General features: G+C 33.6%; 1 protein-coding gene across 2 annotated transcripts in view; it reads right to left on the bottom strand.

Annotated features, from left to right (window-relative positions):
• Nucleotides 1–21,308, bottom strand: part of LOC149808346 (uncharacterized) — a 48,116-nt gene extending 26,808 nt beyond the window's left edge. The window contains exon 1 of one of the 2 annotated variants that reach the window (XM_089975944.1): nt 20,531–21,308. The gene's annotated coding sequence lies outside the window, so the exon portion shown is untranslated. Of the gene's footprint in view, nt 1–4,796; nt 4,820–20,530 lie in introns of those variants that run through there. The other variant, XM_089975950.1, reaches the window with a different exon arrangement.
• Between the last annotated feature and the right edge of the window lie 4,479 nt (nt 21,309–25,787).

Here is a 25,787-nt window from a genome sequence, read left to right as displayed (position 1 = left end):
GTTATATAAGGGACAAAATAAACCATGGAAGAGATTGATTATATAAGGGACAAATAAGCCATGGAAGAGATTGATTATATAAGGGACAAATAAACCAAGGAAGAGATTGGTTATATAAGGGACAAAATAAACCATGGAAGAGATTGATTATATAAGGGACAAAATAAACCATGGAAGAGATTGATTATATAAGGGACAAATAAGCCATGGAAGAGATTGATTATATAAGGGACAAATAAACCAAGGAAGAGATTGATTATATAAGATACAAATAAACCAAGGAAGAGACTGGTTATGTAAGGAACAAATAAGCCATGGAAGAGATTAATTACATAAGGGACAAATAAACCAAGGAAGAGATTGGTTATATAAGGGACAAAATAAACCATGGAAGAGACTGATTATATAAGGGACAAATAAACCAAGGAAGAGATTGGTTATATAAGGGACAAAACAAACCATGGAAGAGACTGATTATATAAGGAACAAAATAAACCATGGAAGAGATTGATTATATAAGGGACAAATAAACCAAGGAAGAGATTGGTTATATAAGGGACAAAATAAACCATGGAAGAGACTGATTATATAAGGGACAAATAAACCATGGAAGAGATTGATTATATAAGGGACAAAATAAACCATGGAAGAGATTGATTATATAAAAGACAAATAAACCATGGAAGAGATTGATTATATAAAAGACAATATATAAGGGACAAATAAACCATGGAAGAGATTGATTATATAAGGGACAAAATAAACCATGGAAGAGATTGATTATATAAGGGACAAATACACCATGGAAGAGATTGATTATATAAGGGACAAATAAGCCATGGAAGAGATTGATTATATAAGGGACAAAATAAACCATGGAAGAGATTAATTATATAAGGGACAAAATAAACCATGGAAGAGACTGATTATATAAGGGACAAAATAAACCATGGAAGAGATTGATTATATAAGGGACAAATACACCATGGAAGAGATTGATTATATAAGGGACAAAATAAACCATGGAAGAGATTAATTATATAAGTGACAAAATAAACCATGGAAGAGATTGATTATATAAGGGACAAAATAAACCATGGAAGAGATTGATTATATAAGGGACAAAATAAACCATGGAAGAGATTGATTATATAAGGGACAAATACACCATGGAAGAGATTGATTATATAAGGGACAAAATAAACCATGGAAGAGATTAATTATATAAGGGACAAAATAAACCAAGGAAGAGATTGATTATATAAGGGACAAAATAAACCATGGAAGAGATTGATTATATAAGGGACAAATACACCATGGAAGAGATTGATTATATAAGGGACAAAATAAACCATGGAAGAGATTGATTATATAAGGGACAAATAAACCATGGAAGAGATTGGTTATATAAGGGACAAAATAAACCATGGAAGAGATTAATTATATAAGGGACAAAATAAACCATGGAAGAGATTGATTATATAAGGGACAAAATAAACCATGGAAGAGATTGATTATATAAGGGACAAAATAAACCATGGAAGAGATTGATTATATAAGGGACAAAATAAACCATGGAAGAGATTGATTATATAAGGGACAAATAAACCATGGAAGAGATTGATTATATAAGGAACAAAATAAACCATGGAAGAGATTGATTATATAAGGGACAAAATAAACCATGGAAGAGATTGATTATATAAGGGACAAAATAAACCATGGAAGAGATTGATTATATAAGGGACAAAATAAACCATGGAAGAGATTGATTATATAAGGAACAAAATAAACCATGGAAGAGATTGATTATATAAGGGACAAAATAAACCATGGAAGAGATTGATTATATAAGGGACAAATACACCATGGAAGAGATTGGTTATATAAGGGACAAAATAAACCATGGAAGAGATTAATTATATAAGGGACAAAATAAACCATGGAAGAGATTGATTATATAAGGGACAAAATAAACCATGGAAGAGATTGATTATATAAGGGACAAAATAAACCATGGAAGAGATTGATTATATAAGGGACAAAATAAACCATGGAAGAGATTGATTATATAAGGGACAAATACACCATGGAAGAGATTGATTATATAAGGAACAAAATAAACCATGGAAGAGATTGATTATATAAGGGACAAAATAAACCATGGAAGAGATTGATTATATAAGGGACAAATACACCATGGAAGAGATTGGTTATATAAGGGACAAAATAAACCATGGAAGAGATTAATTATATAAGGGACAAAATAAACCATGGAAGAGATTGATTATATAAGGGACAAAATAAACCATGGAAGAGATTGATTATATAAGGGACAAATACACCATGGAAGAGATTGATTATATAAGGGACAAAATAAACCATGGAAGAGATTAATTATATAAGGGACAAAATAAACCAAGGAAGAGATTGATTATATAAGGAACAAAATAAACCATGGAAGAGATTGATTATATAAGGGACAAAATAAACCATGGAAGAGATTGATTATATAAGGGACAAATACACCATGGAAGAGATTGATTATATAAGGGACAAATAAGCCATGGAAGAGATTGATTATATAAGGGACAAATAAGCCATGGAAGAGATTGATTATATAAAAGACAAATAAACCATGGAAGAGATTGATTATATAAAAGACAATATATAAGGGACAAATAAACCATGGAAGAGATTGATTATATAAGGGACAAAATAAACCATGGAAGAGATTGATTATATAAGGGACAAATACACCATGGAAGAGATTGATTATATAAGGGACAAATAAGCCATGGAAGAGATTGATTATATAAGGGACAAATAAACCAAGGAAGAGATTGATTATATAAGATACAAATAAACCAAGGAAGAGACTGGTTATGTAAGGGACAAATAAGCCATGGAAGAGATTGATTATATAAGGGACAAATAAGCCATGGAAGAGATTGATTATATAAGGGACAAATAAACCATGGAAGAGATTGATTATATAAGGGACAAATAAACCAAGGAAGAGATTGATTATATAAGATACAAATAAACCAAGGAAGAGACTGGTTATGTAAGGGACAAATAAACCATGGAAGAGATTGATTATATAAGGGACAAATAAGCCATGGAAGAGATTGATTATATAAGATACAAATACACCATGGAAGAGACTGATTATATAAGGGACAAAATAAGCCATGGAAGACATTGATTATATAAGGGACAAATAAGCCATGGAAGAGATTGATTATTGCGTTGATATTGGAGCTATGTTGTTTATAAGGAAACCATATATATTGTCAGGATTACAAAGACCGGTAGCTGTCACATGGAACTAAATGTTTACATATCAAGATGCGTACGTCTGGAGACCCTGTGCTATACAATCGTCAAATAAACTAAACCCTAATTTTGTAAAATCAGTATAAAATCCCTATTGTTCATTAAACCTTCACAGATAAGTTATCTGACCCCTTCAACTTTTTGCAAAATCAACACCGTTGCCATTTTTGTTGGTTCCCGACCTTTTGACGTGGAAAGTGTCAAAGAGATATGACGATCGCTATTATTTAAACACCGATAAATAAGAACAGAACGACACTTAGTTGACCCTTATTGGCACAATGCGACATTTCTGTCACATACAGGTGGCAAAATAATGTAAACGTGTTAATAACACTGTCTTCTTCGTTTTGAGATGCATGTATTTGTGTGCACTTTGAAGTGACAGTGCTGGAGAGTGTTTTAGGATCGTTCAACTGGCCGCCAGATAAAGATGATTTGCAGCCATAGAAATTTGAAGTTATTTCAGTTCAGATATACGCCCTCTTCACTCTGTGAAACAAGTATCGGGCCACTTCGAAGTGTCATCAATGAGGAAGCACGTCTCAATAAATTGAACATGTTAAGTGTCATATGCATTCTCTTCAAACAGCCCGCTTTCTCAAAGATTTTCAATTATGTCTTAAAATAGCAAATTTAATTTAACTTCAACTTGTTTGTTCAGATCTTCATTTCAATATTACGACATTAATCTTATGTAAACGTTTTCAAGGGTTGAAAGAAAAAACCACTTTCCAATCGTAATTCTTTGAAAGGGGGAAAATGTACAACATGGAATGCTTATTCCGCTTTGAATTAGAAACAGACTGGATCCTGGGTTGTTTTAGTGACAGGCATCATTTAATTTTTCCAGAATAGCTCACTTGCAGAAACCACGTTCGTCTGGCTACCGCCAACATAAAATAATGCCACTTTTACGAATCATTATATACCTGTCACGTTATGCAGACGACATATCAAATGGCGGTTAACCGAAAAGAAGACACCCATGGAGACAATTTGTCTACTGACTGTTTATTTAAAAATTTATATGTTAAGTTCTTTAAAAAAAATGAAAAAATGTTTGTTTTTTACGACAGATTTACGATTGCTCAGCAATGAATATTCCTTTGTATGATACCGTCTGTATTCGCTATAAGTCGAGTCAACTGCAAAAAAAGATCACGATCTGCTGTAGCACAAAACGCCTGCAGATCAGGGTCTATGTTTATTGTTCTACTGATTAATCCTAACCAACTGCACAGACCCACTACATACGACATGACATGCTTTCAAGATTACTCCCATGGAAGTCTTCTGCAAACGTTTTAGAATTATTTAAAACCCGATATATTCAACGGGATCAGCTAATCTTTGCAAATATATTTATGTCAACGTTTTTCAAATTTCAGTATATTACCGGTAAATATTAGGACATTTTTTTAGAATTGTAGCCTTCATTTCAAAGTTTAAAATACCCGAAGCAGTCTGTTACTGCCAGTAGCTTCTCGTGGGTCGGCGGTTCTTCCCTGGGTTTTCCGGGGTTCTTCCTCCACCAGTTATACTGGCCGCCATGTATAGCCTATATAGTGCTGAAAAATGACGTTAAACCCTAGAACAACAGAACAATAGAACAACTATTTTAGAGCAATACATTCACGTCCGTATAAAGAAATGTTCTCTAAAAGTTGGTATATGAATCAGGAGGACAAGGCTAAACATAAGTTGTATTACACAGTATCTTGTCTGAAAACAATCATTCTAGTAAAACGATCGAGCTCAAAGAAAAGATTAATAATAATTTCAGAATGGCATCAACATGGCTTACAAACGGTCTCCATGGCTATGTATGTTTGTATGTATGTATGTATGAATGTATGTATGTATGTAGGTAGGTAGGTAGGTAGGTAGGTATTGTTACGTATATTTGATTTGATTTATATTTAATTTGTGCTTGATTTGATTTGATTGTGGGTTTTTGAATCTTTTTATTTTTTGTACATGTCAATGTAATGTAATTTTGTTTACTAGGAATTTAATATTTTCCAGAAAATTCAGTTTGACCTTAGATACCTAATAATAGAAACACTTGTTTATATTTTTGACTTAGTTCCTGGCTTGATTGAGGGTCAAGTAAACAACTTTTTCTCGGAGTAAAATGATTGGTTCTTATCAAGGACATACAGGAGCTATGTGACTTTTACATGTAAACATGATCACGTGATCATGTGATCCTCTATTTCGCAATTAGGCATTTCCGAAATTGCGAAATACTTAGTACTAATAGTGATGTTGAGAGAGAGAGAGAGAGAGAGAGAGAGAGAGAGAGTCCTGGCTTTTAAGCACTTGATGTCAATTTGTTTTCTTCTGTTGTAACCAGTATTGAAGTTTAGAGTTTTTTTTAGTTATATGTTAATTCTTCTTCTGATCACTTGGAATTATTGTGTTCATACTGAATTCTTGAACAAGGACATTTCTTGAAAATTTTATTTGGATTTCCAAGGCCTGAGGATTAATTATTATGTTTCTACAAGGAACTGTATTTGTCCACACAGTACAGACTACAGCATACGTCATCTCCTTCCATCTTGGATTCTTCGTCGGGACTCGAAATTAAAATCATTAGAACATTTCATTATTAGGACTTCGAAAATTTTATTCGTGGATTATTCTTGGATTATTTTTGTATTTGATTCTTGAAACCGAAAGTTCTTTTTTTCTCTTTCATTTTTACAATATTTTTCCAGGGAAATAAATTATTTGTTAAATTTTTCAAAGCTTGTTGTTTTCACTCTTTCTTGTGTTACTGTTTATTCGTGCCTAAACACGTAAGAGTATGTATGCATGTATATATGTATTTTTGGATGTATATATGCATGCGTATGTATGTATGTATGTATGTATGTATGTATGCATGCATGTATGTATGTATGTATGTATGTATGTATGTGTGTGAACAAGATAAAATATTTCTAGAAATTCATAGATTTGATTTACTGAATATATTTGAGGCTTGTGCATCATCATTTTTTGTCACTTGATATCTAATCCGATAGTGATGACAATAAAGTAGAAAGTATCAACCATCGATTACATTTTTGTTTTAGACAATATGCACGTAATAGTGCTCCATCTTGCCAAAGTTAAGCTTCTCTTTCACATTTATGTTGACTTAAAAAAGGAAATATGAAAATTTTAAAAAGTCTACTGTGAATTGCAATGAGTTAAAACTCCGCGAATCTATTTTTGTTTTAGATACTCAAAAAAGTATTTTAGAAAAGTATTAAAGATCGTCTTTAGTTGGCTAAGACAACTGGGAGAAAAACAGTGATCCACGAAGTACTGATAAGCGAAATCGACATAAACATACGTGATAATAAGCCTACGTGAAAATAATATATAGCTAATTATTATGCACGATTAAATCAATCAGGAAATTAGAAATATCCATTAGAAGTGTTTTGCAGCATGTCAGCTATTTACAAAAATGTTTTAAAAATATATAAAACAAAACAAAAAAATGTGATGGCAGAGAAGTTACGAAGGCATGGAACTATTTTTTATTCGTATTTTCTCAGTTAATTTTTATGAGGATGTTTGTTTCATAAAAGTCTTAGCAAAGCTGTTTCACATGACGGGGGGGGAGGGAGAGAGAGAGAGAGAGAGAGAGAGAGAGAGAGAGAGAGAGAGAAGAAGAAGAAGAAGAAGAAGAAGAAGAAGTTCAATCTCTCCTGAAAGAGGTGTCACTTATGACGGCGTAAATATGACTACATCTGGGGAATATGACAAACGGAAGTACGGAATTCTGTAACGATACACGCCTCTTTGAGATTCCGACGAACGGACTAACTTTATTGAAATACTCAACATATAAAATTACATTCCAATGTCAATCTACATAAACTTAAATTACGGATATCAGAGATACATACAAAACTACGATATTCCTTCTCTTACGAACATCATACATTTGTATAATTTCTGCCTTTTAGAATATAATAACTAAATATCGAATAAATTCACAATAGCGAAAGAATCTAAAATTGAATATTTCGGACTAATAAAGCAATCATTTAATAGAAATATATTTTCCTGAATTTAATCTAAAATGTTAACATATTAAACTCTATTATTTAATGAGTGTTTTATTTCTGAATTATACTATGTATGAAGTTGGTGGCGAACATACTATAAACAATAATATAATTACAAGTAAATATAAGATCTTCAAACAATTAACTTTCCAATACATTATATTAAAGAATAGTAAAGAAATATTAAAATAATCCAATGTTGCAACGTACCGAAATTAGATTAACATCTTAAAGCTAAAAATCTCTATACTATATAAAAATAGTACACAGACGGTATCTTACCTGTAACGATACAAGCCCCTTTGAGAATCCGACGAACGGACTAATTCGTCAACAAATCACCTCGCTTTTTATACACAGTTTCTTATGACGCAGCCAAATATGGTCATATGTCTAGTTCTTGTGTTCCGCCATAAACTCAAAGTGAGGCTTCATCGTTTCTTACAAACTATCCTCTGGATCTATGCACGTCATTGGACAGACAATTTTGCCACATCAGCTCATTTATCCACTAGGAGGGAATTTTTGGAATTTGTTAGTTCAGCTACCTACACAACTTACCGAGTATAGTTTTTTTGCTGACTTACGATACAGGGGAAATGTATAGTGCAAGAGAGTTTTGCCTTTTTGCTCATAAGGACGCAATCTCTATTAAATAGTATATAATTGTAATACCGAAATAAATGAATTTAATCTCAATATATTTTAATAGAAAATTACTTTCAATATAATTTAATGAAAAATTACTTTTAGTACAATTTAGAGAAAATTTCAATCTTATTACGTTTACTAAAACTTCTGTCCTAATATAACCATACAGTCAGTCCAATCGCAGAAATAGCCGAGGTGGCCCTAATAGATTGCGGTTTATTTTGTTTTTATTTTATGGGGGGGTCAGGGGGAAATTTTATTTGTAAATTACTACGCAAACCAAGCAGCCGATGAATATTTTTGTCTTGGAGAAATATCCGAGGTTTTCCAATTGATGAAGGCGCCCATTTGGCGGAGATCACAGGAAGCCATGCGGAAGTGTGTTTGAGCGAGACTTAGTTAATGAGATGTTAACTACTTATTCGAAGGTGATTAGATCAGATAAAATGATGACTAGTTATTGAAAGATTCAATGCATTAATATTCACATCACGTAAATCCAAATCAGAACATTACACAGTGATTATATGTTTATTTCGAGTCTTTTACTCGCAAGGCATATGAAATGAAAAACAAGCTTTTTCCCTTTTGATCTATATACCGTGCGAAGCGATGCTATAGTGGTATTTTTTGCACCATTAAACTGTGTATTAAGTTTATGATCATAAATTGTATATCACTAGCTCACTACAGCACGTACTTTGGGTATATTCACATTATATACAAATATCTAGTGAATCGATGCAGATGTTTGCGATCAATCAAAACGTTGTATTTTTCACCACATTTCATTAGAAATGATAATCATCGACACATACTACACAAACAGACCTATGTATTTTTAACATTCCTAATTCAAATGTGGCATTAGTGGGGCAAAAAAATGTTTTGAAATGAAAACACAAGTCTGTCGGTAAAATGTATTGCATGAGCTGCGAAGATGAGTATCAAACGATAGTATAAGACATTATCACCAATCAGAGGTCGAATTATTCTGTTATATTAATTGATTTAATAATATTTTGTTCAGGTTGACCGTTTTCCAAACTTGGGACAGAATTCTCGCACAGAGAATTACTTATCAAACCTATTTGCGGATCAAAAAGTAATCACTTGAATGGCTGGATGTACTTCAACAATGTAGAATACAATTCGGTTCCACAAAGGTAGGAGTCAAGGGTTTTATTGATCTTTCTTTGACATATAGAAATAAAAATGTGAAAAGGAAGAGGTATTACTATAAATCTCTTTCCCTTATGAATTAAGGCGTTGAGAATAGTAACGATGACAACAACAGTGCACTATCAGTAGATCAATATCTCATTGACATCAAATCGCACAACGACGTCACGCTACCGACAACGCACGAACGTTTCGGAAATTCTCTACCATTTTAGAAAGAAAATGACTGAGAGGTTCTTGCTGGTACCAACACTAAAACTGTCAATGTTGCTATTAAAATATATGCAGTTGTCAATGTACTATTAAAATATATTCAGTTGTCAATGTAGCTTTTAAAATATATGCAGTTGTCAATGTAGCTATTAAAATATATGCAGTTGTCAATGTACTATTAAAATATATGCAGTTGTCAATGTACTATTAAAATATATGCAGTTGTCAATGTAGCTTTTAAAATATATGCAGTTGTCAATGTAGCTATTAAAATATATGCAGTTGTCAATGTACTATTAAAATATTTGCAGTTGTCAATGTAGCTATTAAAATATATGCAGTTGTCAATGTACTATTAAAATATTTGCAGTTGTCAATGTAGCTATTAAAATATATGCAGTTGTCAATGTGCTATTAAAATATATGCAGTTGTCAATGTTGCTATTAAAATATATGCAGTTGTCAATGTAGCTATTAAAATATATGCAGTTGTCAGTGTAGCTATTAAAATATATGCAGTTGTCAATGTACTACTACAATATTTGCAGTTGTCAATGTTGCTATTAAAATATTTGCAGTTGTCAATGTAGCTATTAAAATATATGCAGTTGTCAATGTAGCTATTAAAATATATGCAGTTGTCAGTGTAGCTATTAAAATATATGCAGTTGTCAATGTACTACTACAATATTTGCAGTTGTCAATGCTGCTATTAAAATATATGCAGTTGTCAATGTAGCTATTAAAATATATGCAGTTGTCAATGTAGCTATTAAAATATATGCAGTTGTCAATGTAGCTATTAAAATATAAGCAGTTGTCAATGTTGCTATTAAAATATATGCAGCTGAATCAACCGTTTCACTTTATCCAAGAAACACTTCGCGCGGTTGGCAGCGAAATTCTGGATATAATACGTGTAGCAAAAGGATAATTCAAAAGCTATGTTATTATTTTAAAACAATGTTATTTCCTTTTCATTAATGAGAGAAGTCAAATAAAGTCAACTTGGTAACATCACAGAAATGTTTAGACCTATATGAATATAATTTGACGTGTAGATTTTCAACCCAAAGATAAATCTCATTTTAAATTTTACAATTGACTTTGCAAATCCAACATTATTTATAGACATAGAAAGACAAAAAGAATGATATAGATGACGGCAACTCCACAATATACACTTAAACTATGTTTTATCTGTTCTCACTTTCATTCCATCTCTCCACCCCCACCCCCTTCTTGCCAGTCTCCTAGGTAGCAGTAGCATAGATACACAATTTGGACTATTCATAAAAACGTAGGCGTATTTGAATAAAAAGGGTCTTGTCTCTCCATTCCATTATTGCACATAAACATATCTATTGCAGAGTGTCTTAACATTCAGTAATATCCCCTGAGTTATATGAGGATGATACATATATAACAATAGATAATGAAGGAATGGCCAGAACTGCACAAATCACTTTTTTCTTTGCCTAGTAAATTCTCTACTCGCGAATAAGTTGAGTCCATTTGCAAACTGCACACCGAATTATGCCACGGCAGTTCTGGATCTATGCAGTTTGTTAGGAAAAATTAAAAGAACAATTAGTAAGGACCCTAATCTGCCACCGGATTAAACCACTTCATATGAGGTTCTATGTTCTTTGCTATTTGATTCGTCTTATCAATGAGTCCATCGACGATGTCGTCATGAACTACTTTCCCAGGAATTTTACAAATATGTGAAACTATCAGATAATTCTCACGCCTTAAGACGGTCTATACCCTTAATGTGTTGAAATATCAGATAAACACTGCCAGCAATTTAACGATAATTAGCGGGATCAATTAGGATGGTTAAGTCAGATTAACCTGTGTAACAGAATACTTTCATTTTGTCACAAATATTTCGCTTTTAATATGGCTAAAGTCATCAAGTGTACAATTATCGTACATACCGCACATTAAAGGATCTGCAGTTTGTTTAATTCACACTCAGTCAAATATCTGATAATAAGACGAGAAACAGAAACATAAATTCCTTTATTCCATTTACATGACGATCCTTGTACGTTACATTAGAAAGGTAGATAATATTCACCTTTTGAAAATAGTGTGAATTCATTTTGGATTGCAAAAGTCATATTTCATACCTAATATGATACTTAAATGCCTTGTGATTTGTGAATACAATCTTCATACCGGTTCGTGTTATGTTGACCACTTATTCAATCAAGAATGGACTAAATATTCATAAATATAATTGCACTTGTCCTTTACTAGCCAATAAATAATTAGAAACTCAAAGCGTACTTATACTACTTAGTTATGATTTTATTGGCGTGAAGTGGTTATAAGCATGTAATCATTTCATGTCTACTAAATATTCCAATATTTCATTGTTCTGCTCTCTCTCTCTCTCTCTCTCTCGATCGATCGATCGATCGATCGACCGCTCCGGTGGCCTAGTGGTTAGAGAGTCCGCCTCGGATGGGGAGGTCGTGGGTTCAATCCCCGGCCGAGTCATATCAAAGATTACATTTTCCGTAAAGTTTTGCTTTATTTTCATACAGTAACTCGTCTAAATTATACAAAGAAACTGAACTTGCATGTATTATTAATGAAACACTTAGAAACACATTGCTACGGTCCCCCTATTGGGTCAGGGTTTTTCTTTTTTATTAATATTCATTTTTAAAAAAGACAATGAGGACCAAAGGATTTTTGGTCGGTTAGGTGCCCAATGAGCGCATCAACACCCACGAAGAGCAAATAAATTCACGACATATTCAAAGTGAATTTTTTTTTTTGTTCGTTTCTTTCTCTGAATACAAATGTTGATTTCCGAGTAAGCCCTAGCTGGAGTCCACCGTCGTATCTCTATGCCATTGTAAAACAGCAAGCAAGACTCATTACGACAATGAATTGATTCATGTCCTCCTTTCTTTTTCAAATGCAATTGTAGTCCAGAACGTCGTTACTTAGCATTGAATGAGTTTCGAAAAATGACTATGAAGTGGCTAGTGTAAACTGTTTATGTTTGAACACACGCATCACTTGAAATGATCAAAGGATAGAGACTTTGTGTAGTACAAATTCGTGTGTTTACTTTCGAAATGTTGACTTATGTTCAAGGTCATGATGAAAAAAGGAGCTTTCTAATAGGAGATCTTCACTGATTCCCGGTATTTCTAAAGGTCTCTTAGTGTCTAACGGCCGAAAACATTTAATTTGTAAAGAGTAATATTAGTGGTAAGAAAGACTCGCTTGTTTGTTGTGATGTATATACACATCTTCATAACACTATATCTTTGGACACAAATCCGCAGACAATTCAACCGTAAACTTATCAAAACTGATAAGGATGTTTCTTTTTATTACATTTTCTTTGAAATACAATTGACTGGCATATTGTTCCCCTTGAATTTTCCACAGCTACAGGGCAAAAAAGAAACCCAGGTTGAGATGTGACATCAGCGTATTGGAAAATGTTGACCCATATATTTTGGCCAACTAATCATGAATTATATGCCGGGGCTACGCGAGGTTTCGAGGCGCCTAGGGGCAATGTTCTTAAGTTCGGTCCTACATTATAAAAGAGAACAGTTTTTATGTTCGTTAGTTGCCAACCCCCTTTCTCCTCAAAAATATAAGTTTTGCCCCCTGTTACACTAAGGTGAAGGTGAAATACAATAGCAGTTGCATTTGAAATAAAGAGCTAAAGACGGTGCCTCCTTCACCTGACGCCCTGGGGAAACTGTACCATCCAAACCCCGACCCCCCCCCCTCGCCGCCACTGGTGATAAGGAACACGAATTAACTGTGTAAGTTATATTTATGTATTTTATATCCTATATAAAGATATGGGGCCATATTCTTTAAAATGTAGGTCAGCAAGACTTGTGTTTTGAAAACATCGCTTTTACAATAATAGTTTTTTTTATGCACTTCGTCTGAGATATGATGTTTCTTCTGCACACCTTTTCTTTGTGGAAGAAAAAGCCAAAAGTAAATTATAACTATCGGTATAGTCCGTTTATGGAGGCAATTACTGAATAATAATTTGGCTTTCATTTTACATCATAAATAATGGAACAATATAGCAAGCGACCCCTCTCCCACAAAAAAAAACAACAAAACAACAACAAACAATTGAGATAAATATTGTGCCATATTTTTGTAGATTAAAAAAAAAATCAGCAAACTTAAAAAGTAAAAATAACATAAACATACTATTTCAACGCATCGACAATGAGGTAAAGAATACAAAATTGGGCTTGTTTGATATTAAGCATAGGCATTTAAATTAACAAAAAGCAACGGTGACAAGAACGATGCATAAGGAAGGGAAAACTTGTGTGTAGACAGATGTATGAATATCTTGTGTTATGTTAGGCTGGCTACCTGGTGGCCTCACCACCGTTGTCGTTCTAGTCTCGATAGGCCTTTCCGTAATTTTCTCAATGCCCCTGACACGCTCATTTACATAAGGAAGTATTGTTGAAATCTATGAAATTTTACAGACTTATTACAGTAAAATAAATTTAAATTTAAGCAAACTTAAAGCAGCACTGTGTAAATCCATGAGACAAAAATATTCATATATTTAGTTCTATTTGTGGACTAAATTCTTACATATTGCTCTATATTATGTAAATACATCACACGACGTTTCAGTTTATAGCTCTCCGATGGATATAAGTAATGAAATAAGAAACTGCCAAGTAAGGCTCATTGATATGTAGGACAGGTAAGAAAAGCTGGGTGTATAATTAACGAACATAATGGACAGAAATAAGCCATTTGATGAACAGGTAAGAAAAGCTTGGACTATAATTAACGAATATAACGGACAGCTTCCATCTGCATTGCAAGGCTTTATTCACTACACAAGGACAAAGAGAATCATGGGAAACATAAATGCTGTAGAGGTTGTCAATTCCAATATACAAGCTATGATATCGGATGTTGAAATGTTTGAAAAAGAAAGAGATAAAACCAAAATCGTTTAACCGCAAGAAATCTTGAAAAAGTTTTAAAAGTAAAACAACGAAATGTATTAAACACATTTTGAACGAAATTTTAGAGACAATATTGAAAGTATCAGTTCAAAAGATATAAAAATTATTATAAGGTGAACGGCTGAAACAACTGTTTAAAGAGTGAAATACAACACTTGCTTCTATAGCAGCAGCGATAACAGCGATTATAGCACCTGTTCTGTCGACAGAAAATATTGCAAAAGGTTTAGTTGATTTTGGAGGAACAAGTGACAGTAGTGCTTCGTAAGGAGGCAAAAATGGCGGCCAGTATAACTGGTGGAGGAACAACCCTGTAAAGAGTCGGGAAGAACCATCGACCCACGAGAAGCTACTGGCAAGCTTTCTCACGTACCAGCGTTAGCCGAGCCTGATACTCGAACCTACGCTTACAGAAACAATTAGTAATTATTTCTTTGAGTTAGTCAAAACTGCAGTAGCAATATTGTTTTAAAAAAAAATCATCACTAAAGGCGAGGTCTCAAGAAAGGAGACCCTATGCCAAAGGTAATAATTCATAACATGTTTCAAAGGGGAAAATGTATGTTTGTTTCTTTCATGGTCAATATTGTTCGTTGTGTTTCCAGTTCGACATGTGCCATCGTCTCAGAGATTATATGTGCCGTAGGAACATAGTGTTCATCATAAACAATTTTTCCAAATAAGTTTTACTCGTGTTATCTTCTTTTGTGTCCTCTGTAATGTTTTCCCTCATATTATCACGTAATACTTATAATACTTGGAGACCCACCAGCAAATACTGTACCAAGGTTGACGGCATGCTATAAAAGTGTCTTTTGATTTCTTCAAATTGTTTTTATAATACAAAGATAGTACCCATTTTCTGAACTATATCTCGGCAAACATAAAGACTACGCCACCAACAGCGTAGTCAAGAATCTAGTGTGTACTTTTGAAAACCCGACACAATCTTCTGTCACCCCCGTAATCTCATGTGTCAGAAACATAACTCTGATAACATTTTAAAAAGATCTTTGACAGTGGAAACAGGCTTTGCAGAGATGTTTTCGTTTACCGTTGATATTTCCTCATCTGATAGACCGTTATTTTCCTGTCACTTGGCTAATGTTTTTGTATCTGATTATAGAATTAATTCTATCATGTAGCATTTAAATTTTAAAATCACATCATAAAGAACCACGTCTGAGTTTTACAATAATCTGAGTACACTTTCAGTCAGTAGAATAATGTCATCATCTGTTAGTTTTTATTAACTTTATGCAACTAAAGCTGCTTTAAATGAAATTTTAAAACTGTCACAGATAAAAGTAAATTAATTTATAGATACTAAAACAAAATATGCTGACCTGAGAAAGCAATTTGCATACTCACTTAGCCATTTCCAAATTTGGAAGCACAGATGAAATCTATAACTGATTTGACTAATTCTGGCACTTGTCTGTTTGTTAAATACTAGTACTATATACCACAGACAGATGTTGTTATCTACACCATCCAGTTCATTTGATTGGTTGTTAAACTGTTATCTTCATATGTTTGTCGACTCATCCTTGTTAAATTTCAATGTGTAGATATCAAAACAGTTTAATGGTTCTTAAGTGAACAATTGTAAATTTTATTTCGTTAAATATCTTGGACAAATCTTATAGACTGTGTAGGAAGTATAGGCATGGAACATCAAAATGAACCGCGGGATAAGGGTATAGAACAACGCTTCAAAAATGACACCATAATTGAAATATTGTATCCACTCTTGACTTATCCTTCAAAATATGACGTCAAGCTTATTAATAATTAAGCATTAAGAGGTTAGTGTTAGGACTGGTCGGCCTGGTGTCAAGATAATGTGACTGGGTGGGACATTATGCTACATATCTGCGGCATGATGCACAAGTGCTAGACATCACAATAAACCGCTACATTGCAGACATCGTAGCAATATGACTGAAAATTGTTAAAGCTACGTTAAAAATCAAAATCACATCACACATCACACATATTAATAATTAAGTAGGTCATGCAAAGAAGGCGTATGCCCTTGAAATGATTTTAAAAAATGAATATGTTGAACAATGGACTTATATAAAATTGGATTTTCTTTTGAAAATGAACTGAGTCTCTGTTTACTGTTTTTCCATATTCACATGTAACCCATTGTAAATTTATCTCTCTAATATGTTGATTTCATGCACCGTGATGCCATTGTATTCTCGGCTTTTTTTAGCGGTCTTGTCATTTCTGTCATTTTGCATTTCGTATCTCCATTTTCTCTATTAAATTATATCAATTACATTTTACAACTGAGTTTACATCTAATATTGATTGTGCCATTTATTTGTGTAGCATACTTTAGACAACTACTGGAGTTTAAATAAAAGTTTTGAAAAACTCATCTTTAGAATCTGAGTATTTACACATTTCAAAACATGTTCTAAATTTTACTTCCTCAGTGTTTGATTTTAGTTAATTTTGTGGTCATTTTTTGTTACAGAATGTTTTACGGCTGCATTGATATTGTATGAAAAGTGTGTGCAGGAAAATTGCTTCGTTGATTGTCTAACTGTGCCAAGTGCTTCTATGCTTTCTTTGGGTTGAGTTTTGAAAAAGTTTAAATGTCCTTATGCTTGAAAGAATACTTGTATACTTTTGTTGTCTCTTATTTCGTTCAAAGTATTGTAGATAAGTGTTGTGTCTTTGAAATTGTACTTGTGTATCAGATTTTTCAAGCGTAGATGTAATAAGATTTGTAATTTTGAAAGTTATTTCTGTTTATTTCTTCCATGATATTATTTATTTATTACCTTGTTAAAATATTATCAACAGTATAGTAGTCTTAACAGGATTTTCATGGACACCATTGTATTATTTACATCTGATGCTTCAAGGGGGGCTTTTCATTTTTCCCCGAAATTTAATAATCAAAGCAATTATTATGCCATTAATGCATACGTTTTCCCTTATCGATCCGATCCTGTAAACTACGTGTCTTTCAAAGACTCAGTGTTTTCATAAACCTTTATACTTCTGTCTCCGTATTGAGCTTCCTCCACTTATTTTGAAGCCACAATCTTTTTAGCAAGTTCCCAATTGTTACACATTTCATCATACCCTTTCCATTTCACTAGTTCACGTTGATTTTAACCGTTTATTCATTTTGATATTAAAATTATTTCAACTTTATATACGTCGTCTAGTCTGTCCTACTGATATAACTCTCGTTCGTAATGCAGGTCCGCTATACGATCTGTTCTATAGTCTTACGGTCTGTAAACAATTGGGTCACCTAATATTATCGGATTGATTTTAAATATTTGTTCGGTCTCTCTGTCTGGTGCAACCCCTTGATACTGACATTGTTGCTTTTCGTTGAAAACGCATTAAATATTTTTATCACCTCTATGAAAACCATCGAATTCAATGCAGATTAACTTTGTAGTATTATTACAAGTTTGCAGCCCCTCCCCCAAACAAATTAGTATTCATCAATTGCCTTCGCAGTCCTGTTGTTCAAGTAATTTATTTAAATTTTGCTCTTCTAGTATTCATACCCGAGATGGTGAATATAAATGTCTGGATTAGCCTGGTTTGGCTGGCCTAGCTCTGTCACTAACTAGCCTTCAATATGATTTGCTAAGTATTTTTTGTGATGTTTTAGTCTTTCGCAACATCGAACGAGGTACAAATTAAAAAAATTATAAGTGACATATTAATTTTTAATTTTGATTGTCAAAGCACCTCCACGTCTTGCTGGCCTAATAATGTATTTTTAAATTTTGAGTTTTAATGTTCTCGTAAGCAAAACTACAAAATGCAAAAATACAAACGTATACGTGGCCCAGCTACCTTATTTTCCTCTCTATATTTTGAATTTGACTATTCGACATATGTCAGCAATCGCGCACCCACATTGGCCTCTTGATTTAGAAAGATTGGTTTCATAAATTTATACAAACTTTGTTATGACTCGTCTGATCGTTCATATATTTTATGATGGAACATTGTCATTCTAAACAGCAGGTTTCAATTACCCGTAGATTTTGCAAATGTCACTGTGCTCAAATTTTGCTAGATTTTATACCAAAAATATGACATGCTAATGTCAGTAAAATGTATGATCGATCGAAATTCTTTAGAGGAGTCAAATTCAACGCTTTCCATTGTGTACATGTTCCAGATAACACTTCTTGTGATCAGATTGCAATGCAAGTAGATACAGCTGATGTGCCAAAACATATTTCAATGACTTTCAAGTTTGTGTACTAAAAAGGAAATCACAATAGAAGGCGGATAATGTTATTCGGGGTTTGTAGGTCGACATCGTAATTCAAAAGTTCCTTTTCTCTCTCATACACATATATAGACTTTAAAAATGTTTCGGAAACATATAGATTTCCCACATAACAAAAAAACTACGAAAGTGAATATTTAGGTGCAGTATTCTATTTCGCCATTTTTATTTATCGATTACCTTGCACACTCTTATGAGAGAAATATATGAAAAACATAACAGTATCTTGGACGAACTACATAGTAGGCTATCTTGCGTTTGTGTAGATTCTTCATGTGTAATGTACAGAATACAGGTACATTCTGCAATTCATATGTAATCTACAGAATACAGGTACATTCTGCAATTCATGTATAATGTACAGAATACAGGTACATTCTGCAATTCATGTGTAATGTACAGAATACAGGTACATTCTGCAATTCATGTGTAACCTACAGAATACAGGTACATTCTGCAATTCATGTGTAATCTACAGAATACAGGTACATTCTGCAATTCGTGTGAAATGTATAGAATACAGGTACATTCTGCAATTCATGTGTAATGCACAGAATACAGGTACATTCTGCAATTCATGTGTAATGTACAGAATACAGGTACATTCTGCAATTCATGTGTAATGCACAGAATACAGGTACATTCTGCAATTCGTGTGTAATGTACAGAATACAGGTACATTCTGCAATTCATGTGTAATGCACAGAATACATGTACATTCTGCAATTCATCTCTGAACGTTGACTTTTTGGGCCAATTCCCCACTACATGTACAAAAGAGGAAATTAGGGTTTATTGATTTTAAAATGTAACTTATCAGACATATCAAAGTGGATAAAAATCATACCATTAATATCATTTTTTTTCTTAGCTTAATTAAAATAGAGACATGCGTGATTAACAATAATGCATTAATAACTTCCCTTACTTTTCTCTGTAATCATTTTTGTCCTTTGGCATCTTTTGTAGTGCAGCGAACAACAAAATATTCATCAATCTGTTAATTTATGTATGTTCTTACACTGTTTGGACTCTTACAAATGTAACAATGTCACACCTATACAAAGTTAAGTTCTCGAGCTTCTTATATTTTACTGCGATAACCTAACTAAAATTTTAAAAAAAAAGCAACTGACATAAAACATCATATGGACTACAAAGCATTCACCACAATTCAAGAACTGCAAAACCAACATAATTCCATGTAGGTTGTGTTTGATAATTGAAAGCTGTTATAATTTAATTCACATGTGGCGACCATCAATCCCCCAAAAAGACAAAAAGAAATAATAATAATAATAATAATAATAATAATAATAACAATAATAATAATAATAATAATAATAATAATAATAATAATAATAAAACACCACAAATGATTGCCCTATATGTAATCATAGCCACTTATGACATGTGGGCATTTTTCCAACAGAAATGCTCATCTCGAGCAGGTCTGAGTGCATTTCAAGTTAAGGGCATGAAATTCCTATACTCCAAACTAAAATAAATACATTCTAATCATGCAATTATATGGCACCTAAATATAACAGACAATTATATCAACATGTGAGAAACTTTAAGAATGGTGACATATCAATACAAATAACCACGAATAACTAAAAGATGCCGTTAAAATATGTAATATTAGCAAAAATTCGATTACATCTAGCGTACTGTGGTTACATAACAGCTAGTGGATGGTTGTATTGTCAGTTAATAATCTTTTCATTCATAAAAGTAAAAAAAAATTAGTATTTGTGGTTTAAAAATAACATTACCTCAAGCATTCCGGTTTTTCTACGTTCTTGACCTTTGAAGATACCATGCAATGGTCGGTTGTACTTTCAAAGCGCTATCTTTTCACTCTCAAACTTTAGCTGACAAGTCTTCTTCGTTGCCAAGCAAAAGATAAGAGAGTTCTTGCGAGGAACAAAGAGATTCAATTTAGATTTCTAACATATTTGACCCGATCTCTTTGAAGCTATAATGGCAACCACGGAGCCCAGTCCGAGTCACAGTTTAAGATTCTCAACAGTATGAGCACGTGATTGATATTTTTCCGTTTCACCTGTTTTCCCTTGAAAAAATGAAATCGCACTAGGGGAGGCTAATGTAAAGTGTTACTCGTCCGTTTCGAAGATCGCTCGTAGTTTATGTGTTAAACTGATAAATGTTCATAGCTCGAATAAACAAGCTGGTCCAGGGGTACACATAAGAGTGGAGCCTTTACTTAAACACATATTGACACATTGTTCTTTATCACTCATTCCCTAGGTAAACGTAGATACACCTCGGATACACTGGTAGAAACTCCCTTCATTTCATTTGAAGAAAATCAAGCAGTTCCCAAAGCATATTTGTATTGGGAGTATGCTATCAAACGCACACATTTACCGTACGATCACCTTTTCTTCCTGTGACAAATACTCGCTGGGTTGAAAAACAAAAATGCACTGCTCGGAAGACCTATATGAAATGTGAACCAGCAAAAGAATCAAGTGCAAAATGGAATAAGTACCTTCCAATCAAAAAGTGGAGTTGTATAGAAACTGTGCAGGTCAATCTGCACTTGCTTCTTTTCAGATTTGACTTGAATCACGCAATAACCAGGTGGGGCAGTCACCTGTCAGAACGTTTATTCATCGAGTACACATGCATTCCTACACTAGAAGATCTCGGATGATTCGATACTGGTTTAGATCAAACACAATAACAAATGTCCCTTTGTTCTATCTATATGTGATATTGACATCATAGTCAGTGTCGTGCAAAATGAGACGGTTAATATAACAAGGGTATTGTCACTGTCTTTGAGAGAGAGAGAGAGAGAGGTTGACGATAATGATTGTAACAGGAGTCTACGAATCTGTTTTATTACGTTTATAAATGAATTTTAGTTGCTAAATATAACTGGATTATTTAATATATACCATATGTTCATGTATATTAGTTTTACTTTGATAATGCGTATTTAATTATTAGTTAGATATTTGTCAATATATACCTACCTACTTATCAACCCACCCATCCATATAAAATTGATTGAATATCTGGAAACTTGCTAATAAAGTCCTCATACAAGAAGATGTGATGTTCGTCCAACGTATAACTGATATACATCGTCTCGGTACTGATTGTTGCTTACCTTACCAAGATGAAAAATTGTTGCTTCTTTTAATTTACCCCCCCCAAAAAAAAAAACCAACAGCTTTTTTTGGTCACTTTTCTTGGTGTATGTATATATTGGGCACGTTATGTTCCATCGATAAAGTCCCAGAAAACACTTTTATTAACCAACCATTTTTTACTAAACTGTATAATGCACAACTGAAGCAATGTACAAATATGCTACATAATAAGTCTATATATGCACATTTAGGTTCTATATATATATATATATATATATATATATATATATATATATATATATATATATATATATATAACTCTCTCTATGATCAACATGCATACAAAAAGAATAGAGCTAATCACAAAATTTGTACCAAAAAAATTAATTTCAAGTTACGCCATTCTGGACCGCTCCAGTGGCCTAATGTTAGAGCGTCCGTTTTGGAAGCGGGAGGTCGTCGGTTCGACCCACGACCGAGTCATACCAAAGGATTAAAAAAAAACGGCGCTCAGCATTAAGAGGTTAGTGTTAGAACTGGTCGGCCTGGTGTCAGGATAATGTGACTGGGCATGATGCCCCAGTATTAGAACATCACTATAAGCTGTCGCACTGCAGATATGGTAGCAACTTGACTGAAAAATTGTTAAAGCTACGTTAAAAATTCTAATCACACGCACATACACGCCATTCTGTTTAGGTATATAGATGGGGTTTTTTATATATAAAAAAAATCCGTCTGAAATGAACACAAGTTTGTCCTTGTTTCATCACAGCTTAAAACAGTGAAGCAATCTTCTATACTCATATCAAATCAAGCGGGTTTATTTAAGTACAGTTTCATTATTGAACAATTGCGCAACCCTCTGTTAAATTTACGATCTAGCGGCGCCTTCTTTAATCTTAAAGATAGATCTACGATCATTTAACTATTTCAAGGACGAGTGCCCATAGACAAGTTGCGATTAAACTTTAAGACAATGTACAAATGTATATCGGGTTTGCATGTTACTGATCATTAACGACTGGAAATTAAGAAGGCAATAGCGTTTCGTAACCATGAGCGTATTTTCTGTGTTAGGTTTACAGATTGTTTCGATATCAATAAAAAGAACCCGTATCTATAGATTGTCCTCGACAGTAAGTACTGTTTGACTTCAATTAATGGTTTGTACAACGTTACTGTAACTTCTTAGAAGCCAAAAAAATGTAAAATTTGCCATATACCGTAACGTAAATTATAAAATCCAAGATATGTCAAAATGTGAAAACAATCCAGTCAAAAGGTTTGGTGCTTCAAGTCAGTGATAAATCATATACGTACTCTTGCATTAGCAAGATATGAATTTGGAAATTTCTATAAAGATGGCAACTTAATAAAAGGCTGATTACCTCTATGTCGATTATTTGGACTATTCTCTCATACTACCACACTGTCCCCATACATATTTACTTATTATTAGGTATAAGTAACTTTAAACGAATCTCATTTGCCGATCAAGACGCCAAAATAGAACAAAATAAAGAATCACAATCGAATACAGCGTCATACAATTGGGAGAGGTCAGGGCCAAAGAGACAGTTTATTTTTGCTGAGTGTGTGATGCAATGGCTATATGAAATATGTCAGATAGAGATACTGATCAGATATGACTAAAGTCTCTTAGCGTTCCCATCAAAGTCATTGTACTTTAACTATAATTAACTGAAGATCAACTATCAATAGTGACTTGACAGGTGATAAAAGTTCATCACCTTACAAAACAGGTGTGAACAGAATCCATGTCAGCCGAGTTTACCCTGATTAAAGCCCTTGGAAACTTGTGTTCACAGGACCACATATATAATCACCGTGCGTCACACTCACATTATCATTTCATCATGAATGGTCCGTACTGTTTTTCTTGATTGTACTTTGTATGCCTTTAAACATATGATATATATATATATATATATATATATATATATATATATATATATATATATATATATATATATATATATATATATATATATATATATATATATATATATATATATATATAACTATTATTTACTGACCGCTCCGGTGGCCTAGTGGTTAGAGCGTCCACCTCGGATGCGGGAGGTCGCGGGTTCGAACCCCGGCCTAGTCATACCAAGGACTTAAAAAAAGTGGTACTAACAGCTACCTCGCTTGGCGCTAAGCATTAACAGGTTAGTGTTGGGACTAGTCGGCCTGGTGTCAGGATAATGTGACTGGGTGGGACATCATACTACATGTCTGCGGCATGATGCCCCAGTGCTAGACATCACTATAAACTGTCACACTGCAGACATCGTTGCGATATGACTGAAAAATTGTTAAAGCTACGTTAAAAATCCAAATCACACACACACACACACACACACACACACACACACACTATTATTTACTTAAATGCTGATAATATACAAACAAACGCACGATTATTGGACCCATTTAATAACGATTATTCCATCCATAACCGATTATCTGAGGGAAGGAGTATGGGTAAGGTGTATTTCACTGTAGCTTGCAATTTATGTTTTGATAACTAATATATATATGTGTGTGTGTGTGTGTGTGTGTGTGTGTGTGTGTGTGTGTTGATTTTTATATCCGAATTAGACCCATACATAATAACCTTAATTCCGAATAGGTCAAGAAGGTACCGGATGAATGCGGTAACTATGAAGACCACGCATTTTTTTTTATGCAAGTATAAAATATTTTACAGAAATATCCCGCGCACTTTTAACACGCCGTTGCTTCTTTTGATGTGGAGAAACGGTACTCACTTTATTTTTTTCAATTTATATTTTCCAATTAAGTCACCACCTGTTACATTAATCAAACCTGCGCAATTTAATTGTCTGGGGTCAATATTTGTCATGGATAAAAAGGCGAGTTTACATTTTCAAAGGCTTTTAAGATTCTAATGGAAGCAAATAATATATTATATCATCTAGGAGTATATTTTATGAAATAACTAGACAAGCAGTAACGAAATGTTCATTATTTGTTTCTAGTTAGATCAGGCGAGAAACGTTTTTGACAATAATCAGAATATAAACACACACACACACCACCACCACCACCCCTACCGCTGTAAATAATCCCAATGCGTTTTGTATGAACGAAAATGTACTCGGGTTTTGTTTGCGCGTACAGCATTACCTAAGGGTGGTTATTGTTGGTAGCCTTGATTATTTCAAAATACTGAGATCAATTAACTGCTGAAAGTGCCAAGTGCCTGTAGTGAGAAGCCCGGTTACCTCGAGATCCCTGGCTGTGGATTTGACTACAGCCAGCGTACTTCAAGCCCCAATTCTTATTTGTATAGTCACAATACAGATGAGATGAGTTTTGTCAGGAGTATGTCCACTTTATGTAAGGATACATCAGCTGGGGAGTTGTATTACGGGGACTCGTAGAACTCAGAGTGTTTCGTGTAACCCAGATGCTGCGGTTGGCTTAGAGGACGGTATTAGATTTCCGAGGGGCCAAATTTGCGGAACCAACCGATCAGCGGGTTTAAAGGTTTCTTGATGGATCCTTGGGCAGATCGAGAGGAGCGGGTAATGCGTGGCTGCTATTCGACCAGACACGAGAAATATCTCGTGATCATCGACTACACGCCACGAGACGCATGATTTGTTCCATTATTTTTTCGATATAATTCAGTATCACTATATGGGTGAAAGTCTATTCTATATCGCTATATTGATGATACTCATTTATACGTGCGTCGTACCTGTCAATGAACTATACGTTGTTCATATTATTTCATATATCTATATATACAGCGATCATCTTTGATTATAGATTCGTAAATTGTTAATATTCGTGTATAAATTATATATGTTGATCATCCCTGGTGAAGATCCACATATCAGTCATATTTGAA

The sequence above is a fragment of the Sinohyriopsis cumingii genome, chromosome 1 (assembly GCF_028554795.1).
Source record: "Sinohyriopsis cumingii isolate HCF-2022 chromosome 1, ASM2855479v2, whole genome shotgun sequence".
NCBI lineage: Eukaryota > Metazoa > Mollusca > Bivalvia > Unionida > Unionidae > Sinohyriopsis > Sinohyriopsis cumingii.
The sequence above is the reverse complement of the archived record's forward strand: the minus strand, read 5'-3'. Positions and strand labels throughout refer to the sequence as shown.